Genomic DNA, 13,423 nt, shown 5'->3' on the forward strand with positions numbered 1-13,423 from the left:
CATTTAATTAATGTTCTTATTGTTGATTTCAAAGTGTAAAGTGCATCTTTAATCATCCAAACCTCTAAATACCCTGAACATGTTACCAGGACATGAGCTTCAGGTGGGTGATCGGACTCAGTTCAACTCTGTGTGGGTGGAGGGCTCAGAGGAAAAAAGGTTTACAGAAAACAAGAGAAAGGGAGGGGAGGTGATGAGTGTGTTCAGCAGCAGATATGAATCTGTTCTCAGTGGTTATTAGGACAGAAAACAAACTGCTGACAGCCAATCAGACATCCTTCCTGCAGCAGACGGGCTGTGTGGGTTTGTGCTCTGCAGCCTCCACACCGTTAGCTGTGGCTTTTCACTTTAATGACACAATGACAGTTTCAACCACCAACTCTGGTTAAAGAATCTTTCCAGGAAGCACCTGTGTTCTTCATCTGAGAGAGAAACACATTTACATTTATTATTGAACATTACAATCAGTAATTATGTTCAATTGTTTTCTGCAATTAAATGAAACTAATTATTTTATTGTGGTGTGTTTAAAATCTTCCATCCTCTCATAAATGTCTCCTCTCTAATAAATAGAACTTTAAAGAAGTTGAACTCTTTGCCTGCAAAGTGTTTAATTTGATCCCATGAGAAGATTTTCAACTTCTATAGGAAACAATAATGCTTCCTGTTCTTTCTCATTAATCAGAACCGAACACAAGCCTCACTGAGACAGAGACACAAACCCAAGAGATAAACAAGTCATGCTGTTGTTCTGAAGCAGGCATCCATGTTGGTTCAACTCAAGTCTCAATATTTCACTGAGTTATAGTTGACAAAAAAAGTCTGAACGTCCCAATCAGTTCTAATCCATCATGAGTTCACCTCATTAACCACACTGAGCCACATTTCTCATGGAAATTCTATTCCAGCTTCATTTTTTATCAGTGCAGCAGTCTGTGCTTCATTCACAGGGTTCATAGACGTCACATCCGGGAACTGGAAGCTGCTTAAGCTTCAACTTTATTCACTGACGTCCAACAGTTCCTAATATACGAGCTAAAGTATTTGACTTGCTTTGTTAAGACACATAAAAAGCAGTTTATCAAAGCCAGACTCTGGGATTGTGTCGGTTTCTTGTGTTTATTGAGTGTGTTCCAGTAAAAGAAAAGAGCAGCCTGGTGGAGTCTGCATTTATTAGAAAGAAACACAAGAGCAGAAGAAACAGCCTGCTGGAAACTGATGATGATTATTATACAAGTCACAGTTGAAAGTGGAAATAAACTAGACTACTAGAGAATGAAGACGTCATAAGAGCAGATTTCTATGTGAATATATGTGTTTCTATTTCCAGGATGACAATCAAGACGTGAATGAAAAGATACAGATTACAAAGAAGCACATTACAACAACATTTGTGAATACTGATGAAAGTGATGAATGAGATGAACTGATGAGATCTGATGGAGAGAAAAGACCAGCAGAAAACAGTCAGTCAGCATGTGTGGAGTTGGTGGACGGTCCCTTGTTTCTGAGGCTCATCAGCAGAGAGAGTCCACAGCAGTACACCAGACTCTTCACTATCAGCACTGTGTACAGCAGAAAGACCAGCTTCACCCTGCACTGAAACTGGAAGGACACTGACAGACAGACAGACAGACAGATATGAATTAGTGGAAGTGTCAGATTAATCCTATAAAGTTGTTCTTGTGTCCTCATTGGACATTGGAGCTGTCCATGCAGAGAGGCAGCAGGTGATCTTACAGTGATCTTGCTGCAGAGCTGGCAGGTCTGCTGGCTCTCTCTCTGGAGGACAGGAGGCTGCTGGAGCTGGAACCTCTGAAACAGAAAAGGAGTCAAATGTTTGGAGCTGCAGTGAGAAATGTCAGTCCTCTGCTCCTCTGCTCTCTTTGACAGCGTCTCCACATGAAGCTGAATCACTGCTGAACACAGTCACCAAGCCTTCATTACCTGGTTGGCTTTGGGGCTCTACTGTGGCCTTCACTGTGTCCTCCACTGTGACCTCCACTGTCACCCCCTCGTGCTCAACGGAGCAGTGATATCTATACTTGTCCAGATCATCTCCAGCCACCAGCCTGATGGAGGCGCTGCGTCCCGACTCTCTGAGCTCCAGCTGCTCTCCCTGAGCAGGGGTCAGCTCCTCCAGAGGGCCGTTCTTCTTTTGTCTTTTCCAGGAGAACTGGACCAGAGGAGGAAACATGGATGAGGCCAGACACAGCAGGGAGCTCTTCCCCTCCAGGTGGGCTTTGGATGCTGCTGCTGGGTACACGCTCACCACGGGCTTCACTACCTCCTCATCTGAAGTTTGACAGCACACACACATTCACACAGTCAACAGCAGCTTCCAGCACTGCTCTGCATTCAGTCTGATCCTGGAAACTACATGGGCTCTGATCACTAAACTACTCATCAATACAGAACAAAGTTCAATCAGCATTAACCTTTTCAGGAGTCTGCGCTACAGTAGCTCGTCTGTTGGATGGGACCACAATGGTCAATGATCCTTTGCTGCCCATGACCACCCTGGGTCTGGTTCTTTTCTTTCCTTGGACCACTTTTGATAGATGGATAGGTGAACCCTCTCACCTCCATCACCACTATTTATTAATAATGAACCTAATTAGCTGTGACATGAAATTAAAAGAAGCAACTATTCCTTTAAAAGGAAAAAGAAAATCTAGATTTCTGTCTTTGTAATATTTTCTATCTTTTTTTTTTTTTTCCCGCCACCACCCCCCCTCTTCGGAGGACAACTTTATTTTTAATAAAGCAAACAGAAAAAGAAAAGGTACATTATTTTGTCCTACCGTAACCATACAACCCTTTTAGTGGAACCCAGGATACATAAGGGGAGGGGAGATTAAAACACCACTTACAGTGAGATACGTGTAAGATACGCAACACATGTAAGATACATATAAGACAAGTATACAATGTAACACATAAAACAACATATACAACATATAACACATGACAAGATAACAGACAGGCAACAGAGGGACAAGACAGTTGACAAACACAAAGACAGAATATTAGCTGTTGATCTTAGGTTCACATTGGTCACGGTTTGAGGGTGAGGGGAGAGAGGTATGGAAACAAGTTATACTCGAATGTGAGTGATGCGTGTATGTGTGTGCATGTGTGTATGAGTATGTACTGTATGTGTGTAGGCTATGTGTATGTGTAAAGTGGTGTCTAGATGGAAAAATAAAAAAAAATAAAAAAGATATAAACTTAATACATGATGGAAGAGAGAGGTATGTGTCTGGTAATGTACGCGGCTTGTAGTTATGTTTTTGTGGAATTGAGGATTGCAGAAAAAGGAGACCAGGTGTCTTCAAAGGCTGATATTTGCTTCTTTGTGTGTGCGTTGTGTTTCTCTATTGAAATGTGTTCTGAGATTAAATTGGTCCAGTGGTTGATATGGCAAGATTTCTTTGATTTCCAGTTTTGGAGGACTACTTTCTTAGCGACGGCTAGAGAAGTGAGCAACAGATTCCTGTATTTTTCCTGGATATGGATTTCTGAGAGGTCACCAATGAGACAGAGTGTTGGGGATGCTGGGATTCTGTAGCTCAGGATTGTGGACAGTGTTTCCGTGACTGTGATCCAGAAGGAGTGAACCGGTTGGCAGTGCCACATGGCATGCAAATAGTTGTCTGTGCTACCTAAAGTGCATTGTGAACAGATATCGGTGTTGTGTAGTCCCATTTTAAACATTTTACTTTGGGTGATATGAGTTCTGTGAATGACTTTATATTGTATAAGTTGCAGGTTTGTGTTATTGGTCATGAGAAATGTATTCTTGCATATTTGTTCCCAGTACTAATATTTTCTATCTAATCAAATATGGAAATCATTTCCAAATCCCTGAATTCAATTCAATTCAATTCAATTTTATTTATATAGCGTCAATAACAATACAAATCGTCTCAAGACGCTTTACAAAAACCCGGCCTGAAACCCCCAGAGCAAGCCTGAAGGCAACGGTGGCAAGGAAAAACTCCCTTTTAACAGGAAGAAACCTCGAGCAGAACCCAGCTCATATGGAGGGACCCATCTGCCTAAGGCCAGCCGGGTACAGACAGAAGAAAGAGAGAAGAGAACAGCAAAGAGAGAAGAGAAGAGAACAGCAAGATAAACATACATCTGTCATAGATACACATATCTGACTAAAGTGTACATGTGGAATCTTATGATACAAACTGATGATGTTACATGACAGTTTGAAAATGTAAGAGGAATCATAGGCAGGTTGGAGAATTGTTCATTCAGGTAGGAGTGGATAACTGCAGGATTCCATGAAGACTGGGCAGGCTGATGAGACCACGACAACAGATGTAGTATAGAGCTCCACAGGAAACACACCACTCCAGGCCAGAGATACTCACAAGAAGAGGGGGGAAGGGGGGGAAGGGAGGGGGAAGGGGGGTGGGACACACACAGCAGTAAACATTCTACATAGTAATAGCACAGAATTGTATGACTAGTAGTATATAGGAAATTAGAGGGCAAGAGCTCTGTGCCAGAGAAAAGAAAGTGGAGGATGCGAGAGAGGAGAGAGAAGAAAGAAGGAGGACATGTGTTTGGTGCATCGTCCCCCAGCAGCCTAGGCCTATAGCAGCATAACTAAGGGATGGTTTAATCCAGCCCTAACTATAAGCCTGATCAAAAAGGAAAGTCTTAAGCCTGACCTTAAAAATAGAGAGAGTGTCTGCCTCCCGAACCCAAACTGGGAGCTGGTTCCATAGGAGAGGAGCCTGATAGCTGAAAGCTCTACCTCCCATTCTACTTTTTGAAATTCTAGGAACCACAAGTAGGCCTGCACTTTCAGACCGAAGTGATCTGCTGGGATGATATGGTACAATAAGGTCTTTAAGATACGATGGAGCTAGGCCTTTAAGGGCCTTGTATGTAAGGAGGAGGATTTTAAATTCTATTCTAGACTTTAAAGGGAGCCAGTGAAGAGAAGCTAAAACTGGAGTAATATGATCTCTCTTGCTAATTCCTGTCAATGCTCTTGCTGCGGCATTTTGAATCAACTGGAGGCTTTTTAAAGAGCTATTTGGACAGCCAGACAGTAATGAATTACAATAATCCAGTCTGGACGACACAAATGCATGAACTAGTTTTTCAGCATCACTCTGAGACAGGATGTTCCTAATTTTGACGATATTACGCAGGTGAAAGAAGGCAGTCCTGGTCACTTGCTTTATGTGACATTTAAAGGACATATCCTCATCAAATATAACACCAAGGTTTTTTACAGTAGTACTGGAGGCCAAGGTAATGCCATCCAAAGACACCATGTGATTAGATAATGAATCTCTGAGATGCTTAGGACCGAATACAATAACTTCTGTTTTGTCTGAGTTTAAGAGTAGGAAATTACAGGTCATCCAAGCCTTTATGTCTTTAAGGCATGCTTGGAGTTTAACCAACTGATTAGTTTCATCTGGTTTCATAGATAAATATAGCTGGGTGTCGTCTGCATAGCAATGAAAGTTTATGCCATGTTTTCTAATAATCTTGCCTAATGGCAACATGTATAACGTGAAGAGTATTGGTCCTAGCACAGAACCCTGAGGAACTCCATAACTTACTTTTGTATAAGTAGAGGAATCATTATTGACATGAACAAACTGGAATCTGTCAGATAGATAGGATTCAAACCAGTCTAATGCAGTTCCTTTAATCTTGACCTCACTTTCAAGTCTCTGTAGTAATATATTATGATCAATAGTGTCAAATGCAGCACTAAGATCTAGCAGAACAAGTATAGAGACAAGTCCACTGTCTGAAGCCATGAGGAGATCATTGGTAACTTTAACCAGAGCTGTTTCTGTACTATGATGAACTCTAAAACCTGACTGAAACTCTTCAAACAGACCATTCTTGTTTAAGTGGTCACACAACTGATTGGCAACAACTTTTTCTAGAATTTTGGAAATAAAGGGAAGGTTGGAGATTGGTCTATAGTTGGCTAAAACATCTGGATCTAGAGTGGCTTTCTTGAGTAAGGGCTTAATTACAGCAATCTTAAAAGACTGAGGCACATATCCTGTTAATAAAGATAAATTTATCTGGTTCAATATGGAGATGTTAATTAATGGAAAAACTTCTTTGAGCAATTTAGTTGGGATTGGATCTAGAAGACAGGTTGATGGTTTAGATGCTGTAATTGTTGAAGAGAGCTCAAGAAGATCTACTGGGGAGAAGGATTCCAGATATTGATAAGGTCGTACAAAAGTTTCTAATGTCGCTGTACTTGCATCTTTAACAGCTGTTGGAAGGATGCCTTGAATATTTTCTCTAATGCCGACAATTTTATTAGTAAAGAAGCTCATGAAGTCATTACTACTGAGGGCTAAAGGAATAGATGGCTCAACAGAGCTGTGGCTCTTTGTCAGCCTGGCTACAGTGCTGAAAAGAAATCTGGGGTTGTTCTTGTTTTCTTCTATTAATGATGAATAATATGCTGTTCTAATACTACTGAGAGCTTTTTTATAAGTTGTTAAACTATCTTTCCAGGCTATGCGAGCTTCTTCAGAATTAGTGGAATGCCAAATTCTTTCTAGCTTTCGGACTGCCTGTTTTAAACAGCGCAACTGTGAATTATACCATGGAGCTAGCCTCCTCCTATTTATGACCTTCTTTTTCAGAGGAGCAACTAAGTTTAAAGTTGAACTAAGCGATGCTGCAGTGCCATCGACAAAATAATCTATTAGTGCAGGGGTTAAATTGTGGTTGCTATCGTCCACAACATTGGTACATGGCACTGAGGTAAATAAAGAAGGAATTAATTCTTTATATCTAGTTACAGCATTGTCAGACAAACATCTACTGTAATGAAATGTCTTTTCAGTTCCTGTGTAATCCATTATTGTAAATTCAAAGGTTATGAGGAAATGATCAGACAAAAGAGGGTTATGAGTAAATACTGTTAAACCTTCAGTTTCTATGCCATATGTTAGGACAAGATCTAAGGTGTGATTAAAACTGTGAGTTGATCCGTTTACATTCTGAGAAAAGCCAATTGAATCTAATAATGATGTAAATGAGGAGCTAAGGCTGTCACTGACAACATCAACATGGATGTTAAAGTCACCTACTATAATGACTTTATCTGTTCTAAGAACTAAATCACATAAAAACTCAGAGAATTCAGCTAAAAACTCAGAATAAGGAGCAGGTGGGCGATACACCACAACAAAAAGAATTGGTTTTTGTATTTTCTGTTCTGGATGGGGAAGACTAAGAGTAAGACTTTCAAATGAATTAAAGCTCTCCTTAGGTCTGGGATTAATAGATAAATCAGAGTGGAAGATTGCTGCCACTCCTCCTCCTCTACCTGTGCTTCTAGGAATATGATAATTACTATGACTGGGTGGAGTAGACTCATTTAAACTAACATATTCATCATCCTGTAGCCATGTTTCAGTCAAACTAAAAAGATCAATCAGATGATCAGTTATCAGATCATTCACTAAAAGAGATTTAGATGAGAGAGATCTGACATTTAAAATTGTGTTTTTCAGTTGTACGTTTGTCATTTCACTGATTCCAATATGTATTGAATATTCCACATTTAAGAGCACAGACTTTAATCACTAATAAAACACATCAATATACAAGTTTGTGTCAGTCATGTTCAAATGTTTAAATACTTTATGCTGATGATAGTAATAAAACATTGTTTGAATCAATTCTATTTCTTCTAATATCACATTGACTTTGTGTTTTTTCTTTTTCTATGAATCCATTATCAATTAAAGACACATTTACCATCAGATAAATAATAACTGATAGCGATTAGATCTGACAAGGTTCTAACTTTCAGAAATGATCCAATACAATCGATAGACACTCTAGACAATCTGAAATAGTTGAACATCAAATATCATCTTGTTTTCAACAACACATGTCACAGAATTACTGAGATGATCAAATCCTAAATGTTTGGAACGTCACTAATATTTACAGAAATGAAGAAGAACTTCAGTTGTTCAGTCAGATTTCAACATGTTTCAACAATCATTTCTAAGAAGCTCAGTCATTCTTAGAAATGATTGAGCTTTTCTTATGGAACAATGGCTGAAGGATGAATTCTCTAGTAATAAGGAAAAAACTAACATGGAAAGGCTGAAGCAGCACAAACTGACACATTTTCAGCTTCTACAATCAAACAACTGAAGGAAAAGAAATGTTTCTTCTTACCTGTTACATACAGTTTAGTTCCAGAGCCAAAGATGTCGTAGTAGTTGCCGCTGTCACACAGCGAAAAAGACTAATACAAAAACCTGTGTGCTGTTGAGAGAGTCACTTGAGGTGAATGAGTCCAAATGAGGAAGTAGGATCATATTTCAGCTCCATGATGTGTTTCTCTAATGTTCACATCAACATGACTGTCTATTCTTTTCTTTTCTTTTAGCCACACTAGCAGCATGGCTCTGATGTCAATGTCAGTGGTTGCTCAGTCCACTACTTTAGTCCTCATGGACTGGATCTGGACTAAAGGACTTTGTATCTAGCGCCACCAGCAGGTTAACATCTGTGGTTCAGCCTGAAACATCTCAACAACTGTTCAACCATTTGATTTGAATGGACATTCCTTTATACTTTGGTTTAGACTTAGACTCAGACTCACTTCATTGATCCACAAAGAAACTGCTTGGTCACAGTAGTTGGTCACAGTAACTTAGATGCACATAAAAACACTCTTGCATTCACATTAATAAGATGGAGTTATGTTGTTGTTGTCCAGCTGCATAGAGTAGGGGATGAATGACGTCCTGTACCGTTCACTGTGGGTGTGGAGCTGGATCAACCACCACAAACCCAACAACTGGTAGTGTGGGGCACGTGTACTAAAGGCGCTAAATATTGGGGTTTGGCCATCATGAATAATAATTATCAAAAGTAATTATTTATTATGAGATAATTGGATCTGAATTACTAGATCACCTCAGGGCACCACCCTTCTGAGAAGGGAAAAGATAGCCAATTATCAAATCAGTCTCATAATATTTACAAAATTGTCAATTTGGATTTCTGACTACCTCAATAACTATAACCAAAATTACCACATTAACAGCTAGTTAAAGTTGAAGAAATTTGGAGCTCTTGACAGTGTAGAGGTTGGCAATATTCACTCTTGTGCAACATTAAACAGACAGGTATGTTTAAAAGATATTTATTAACAAGAATAAAAGTAAATATACAATCTAACTACAGTGTACATTATACAGTGGTGTGTGTGTGTGTGTGTGTCTATATGTGTGCTGGTGTGTAAAAATTCCCCGCTGGGTGGGGACACAAAGAAAAACAAGATGGCTGCTGAGTAGGGAAACTCAGACCATGTGCTGGCTGAGTGTATGTGTGGTGAGATAAAGCCTCATGAGTCATCGAACCACTTGAGCCAATTGGTTAAAGAAAGGGTTCATCTCTTGAAGCTTCATGTGCACACGAAACCACCTACTGGCCAGTTGTATAATTACAGGCAGCTGTAGCTCTTAACCACATAATGTGTGATGCATTGAATTTTTGTGTCTGTGTAATGGCTCTTGGGAATGACTATGAATTACAAAAAAAATGTATGACCAAATAATTTCTCTACTTATATTATCACATGTGTATGATGAAATATTTTTTGAATGTATTCTGTGTGTACATTTTCCCAAAATGGTATTATCATATGATATGGCAGGTTGTGTAATGCTTTTCTGTCACTTTAGGCAAATGGCATGGGCTTAAGCAAGCAGAGGAAAGTGAAAGTGCTTGTGGAACTAGGAAGAGGACACTGAATATGTCTCTTCCTAGCTGGCTCCATCCTCTTACCTATCTTTCTCTCCTCACTCTCCTAAATCTTCAAACCATCTCTCTCTCTAAACTCTCCAAACTATCTCCAATATAAACGCTATCCAGACTCTGAATTGACCACAACTCTCTATCAAAAACCCTGAGGGGTTTATACTGCTGTCAAACCTCGCAGCAAAATCCGAACCACTTCCTGAAGCAGTCACGTGGTACAGCTGGGCAGCGAGGCTTCGGACGTCATTATTTTTGGCTCCTCCCCTAAATGAAGCAAGCCTCGATACGCACTTCGCGGAAACGACCCCTCCATTACTCAACACACGCTTTGAAGCCTCGGCACGTCTCGTAACATCACTAGTTTTATGTACCAGTTAAATATAGTACCAGTGTTTGGTGAAAAAAGTCGATTTCTGGCGTGTTGCTCTTTTAGCTGGCGGTCCCTGGTAGAAGGTCCGAGCTGGAGTTCCAGTGCTGAGAGGCAGTCTTTGTGGTGTACTTTGAAGTGGCTTTTTAGCAGCTTGGTGCTAACTGGCCGTGTGGCTCTTGTTGGTTGAGGCTCTAGCCTGCAAACCATGTGTTTGGTGGCTAATCAAGCTGGTGCAGATTCCTTAAGCAGGATCTCGCATCGCTGCTGTATGGAGAACAGGCCTGGAGTAGCTGCTCTTTGTTAGCAGACTACCTGAGGCAGCCAGCTGCAGCTGAGCAGCTGGGGGTCTCCACATGGAGGTGTGGAGAGGAGAAGAGAGGAGAGAGAACAATGACCAAGCAGATGCTTTTATATGACTTGATGACCTCAGGTCACATGCCACTGTCAGCCAGTGATAACTGCTGGGTCAGTTTTCACACCTGGAGGATTGTGGGACTTAGAGTTCTGGTGCTTCCTTTGTTTCCAAGACAAAGACAAACATGTGATTAACTTGGTTATGCATGGTGAGTTTCCATAGCTCACCACCAGTTCAGGTCCCAACTGTAGAAAGTCTCCAGCAACTTGCTGCATATATTAAAAGACCTGAGCTTCCTCAGGAACTGGAGTCTACTCAGTCCCTTCTTGTCCACAGCATCACTGTTGTCCCTCCAGTCCAGTCTGCTGTTCATGTGGACTCCCAGGTACTTATAGTGGTCCACTACTTCCACCTCCAGACCCTGGATGGTGATGGGCTCCACTGGTGTCCTCTTCCTCCTGAAGTCAATGACCAGCTCCTTGGTCTTGTCCACATTCAGGAGTAGGTGGTTTGTCTGGGACCACTCCACAAAGTGTCTGATCAGTGTCATGTACTCCACCTCCTGTCCATCTCTAATACACCCAACCACTGCAACTTCTGCAGGTGTCAGGACCCAGAGCTGGACTGAAGATCAGATGTTTAAAGAGTGAACAGAACTGGAGACAGGACAGTCCTCTGTGGTGTCCCCACAGTACTGACAACCATCAGGTCCATCATCAGGTCCAGTAAATCCTTCTCTGCTGAACTAAACTTTATCAAAATCACTGACTTCCATTTTAATATTTTCTCATTAATCTTATTAAATTATTCCAAATGTTTATTCTTTTCATGTTGTGTCTTGTCTGTCTCTCAGCTGTGGTGCTTCTGTCAGTGTAGCTTAGCATTAGAGCTTTTATCCAATCATATTTCATCATCATGTGTTGCTGCAGTCAAAGAAATCTGCCTGGGCCTTCACAATTAAAACTGAAACACACTGTAATGACTCTGTTCCTTTAACCAGTCACATTTCTAGTTGGTATTCTTAGTCCTTCTCTGTGGCCTACGGTAGCGTCAGCGTTTTACCGTCCTCTGATTGGACGCTCAGAGAGCCGCTCCGTTTAGGCTAAGCTAGCGGTTCATGTTCATCTGTTTCTAGCTGCACAATGTTAACGTTTTGAGAAAAGACCAGGAGGGAAACATTCATATACAAACAGTTCTGCCCTCTGACCCTGCCTGTCATGTAACAAAAGATAAAAGATAATAAAGTTCTTGTTGATGTGGTTAGCACTGACACTGACTGTCTCACAGCCAGAAGGTTCTGGGTTCTAATCCATGGGCTGACTGGTTTCTTTCTGTGCGGAGTTTGCATGTTCTCCATGTGTCTGCGCGGGTTTTCTCCAGGTACTCCAGCTTCCTCCCGCCATTCCAGGGCATGCTGGTTAGGTTCACTGGTGATTCTAAATTGGCCATAGGTGTGAGTGTCTCTCCGTGTTAGCCCTGTGATAGACTGGAGACCTGTCCAGGGTGGAGCCCACCTCTAGACCAATGACAGCTGGGATAGGCTCCAGCCCCCCATCACCCTCCGGAGGACAAGACGTTACAGAAGATGAATGAATGAATCAATCAATGAATGTGGTGGAGTGGAAGGATGAAGTCTCATTAAAAGAAAAGACTCAAATGAAGACCAAGAACCTTAAATGAATGATTGAGCTCTTAGAGAGAACAGAGAGAGTTCTTCAGTTCTGATTAAATAAACCAACAGTTTTCTATCTTCTACTAAAAATCAAACCCGAACCTTCAAGCTGCTGAAGTGTTGTTGTAGAAAAAGGTTTGTTTGTAGAGGAAAGGTCAGGAGGTCACCATTAATGTTAGGGTTCATCCTCTGAGAACCATGAACATCCACAGGAAACTGATGGAAATCTGTCCATCAACATCAGCGTCCTAATAAGCTGCTGCTAGAAGAACTAAGTCCTGACCTGACATCAGTCCAAGATTTGACTTTGAAAATGGAAGAAAGTGAAATGATGTGGTGAAATCTGCTGGAAGGTGTTAAACAACAAGTGCTGCTGGAAGTGTTTTCATTAAGAGAACATTAACATTGAGGAGCAGGAATGGACTTTATTCCAGCAGCAGCTCAGAGCAGAGGAGCTTCATCTTCATCTGGAACATTTGTCTGAAATCATTCATTCTATTCAACTTTGACTTTTAAGATCTCTTTGTGTTCTTTTGCTCTTTGATTGAATTCTTTTGACTGACTTTGTATTTCTGCTCTTTGTTCTTCTCTGTCTTGTTTTCATCTTTTTTCTAACTGTTGAAATATCTGCTAACAACATCAATAAATCTGATGTCAAATAAATAGTGAGAGCAGGAAAGAAGAATCTCCCTCAGCTCAGTATGTTTGGGACTCTGTCTGAGATGGAGGTGAAATATGTGAACCTGGGCTGTGGTTTACTGCTCTCTTCCTGTCACAAACACTGTTTGACATCTGTTCATTTGTTGGTTTTTGTTCAGGCTGCTCGCATCATTTCTCACTGTGGGGATCGTTCTTCCCACAGAAGCAGTAGTAGGTGGCTGAATGATCGACTTTAACTTTCCTTATCTCCAATTCACAAATGTTCTGATTATACACAGCTGAGAAATCATCTTCCTGAGGATGATTGTAACGTGAATCTATGACACCATTACGTTTATTCATACGAAGAATCCCTCTGAATGTTTCTGTTTCTTTCTTCTGGTACCAGTATATCCAATTAAAGTCACACTGGTCAGTTCGTCCACATCTGAAGGAGACTGGTTGACCAACTCTCTTGGTCAATGTTAACTGGTCCTGGGTCAGCTCTGCTGCCATGGCAACCAGCGCTGTAGAGACACAGACAGATAGATGAAGGTTAGTGAGACAGTGTTTGTTAAAG

This window comes from Chelon labrosus (assembly GCF_963514085.1).
Source record: "Chelon labrosus genome assembly, chromosome: 6".
NCBI classification, from domain to species: Eukaryota; Metazoa; Chordata; class Actinopteri; order Mugiliformes; family Mugilidae; genus Chelon; species Chelon labrosus.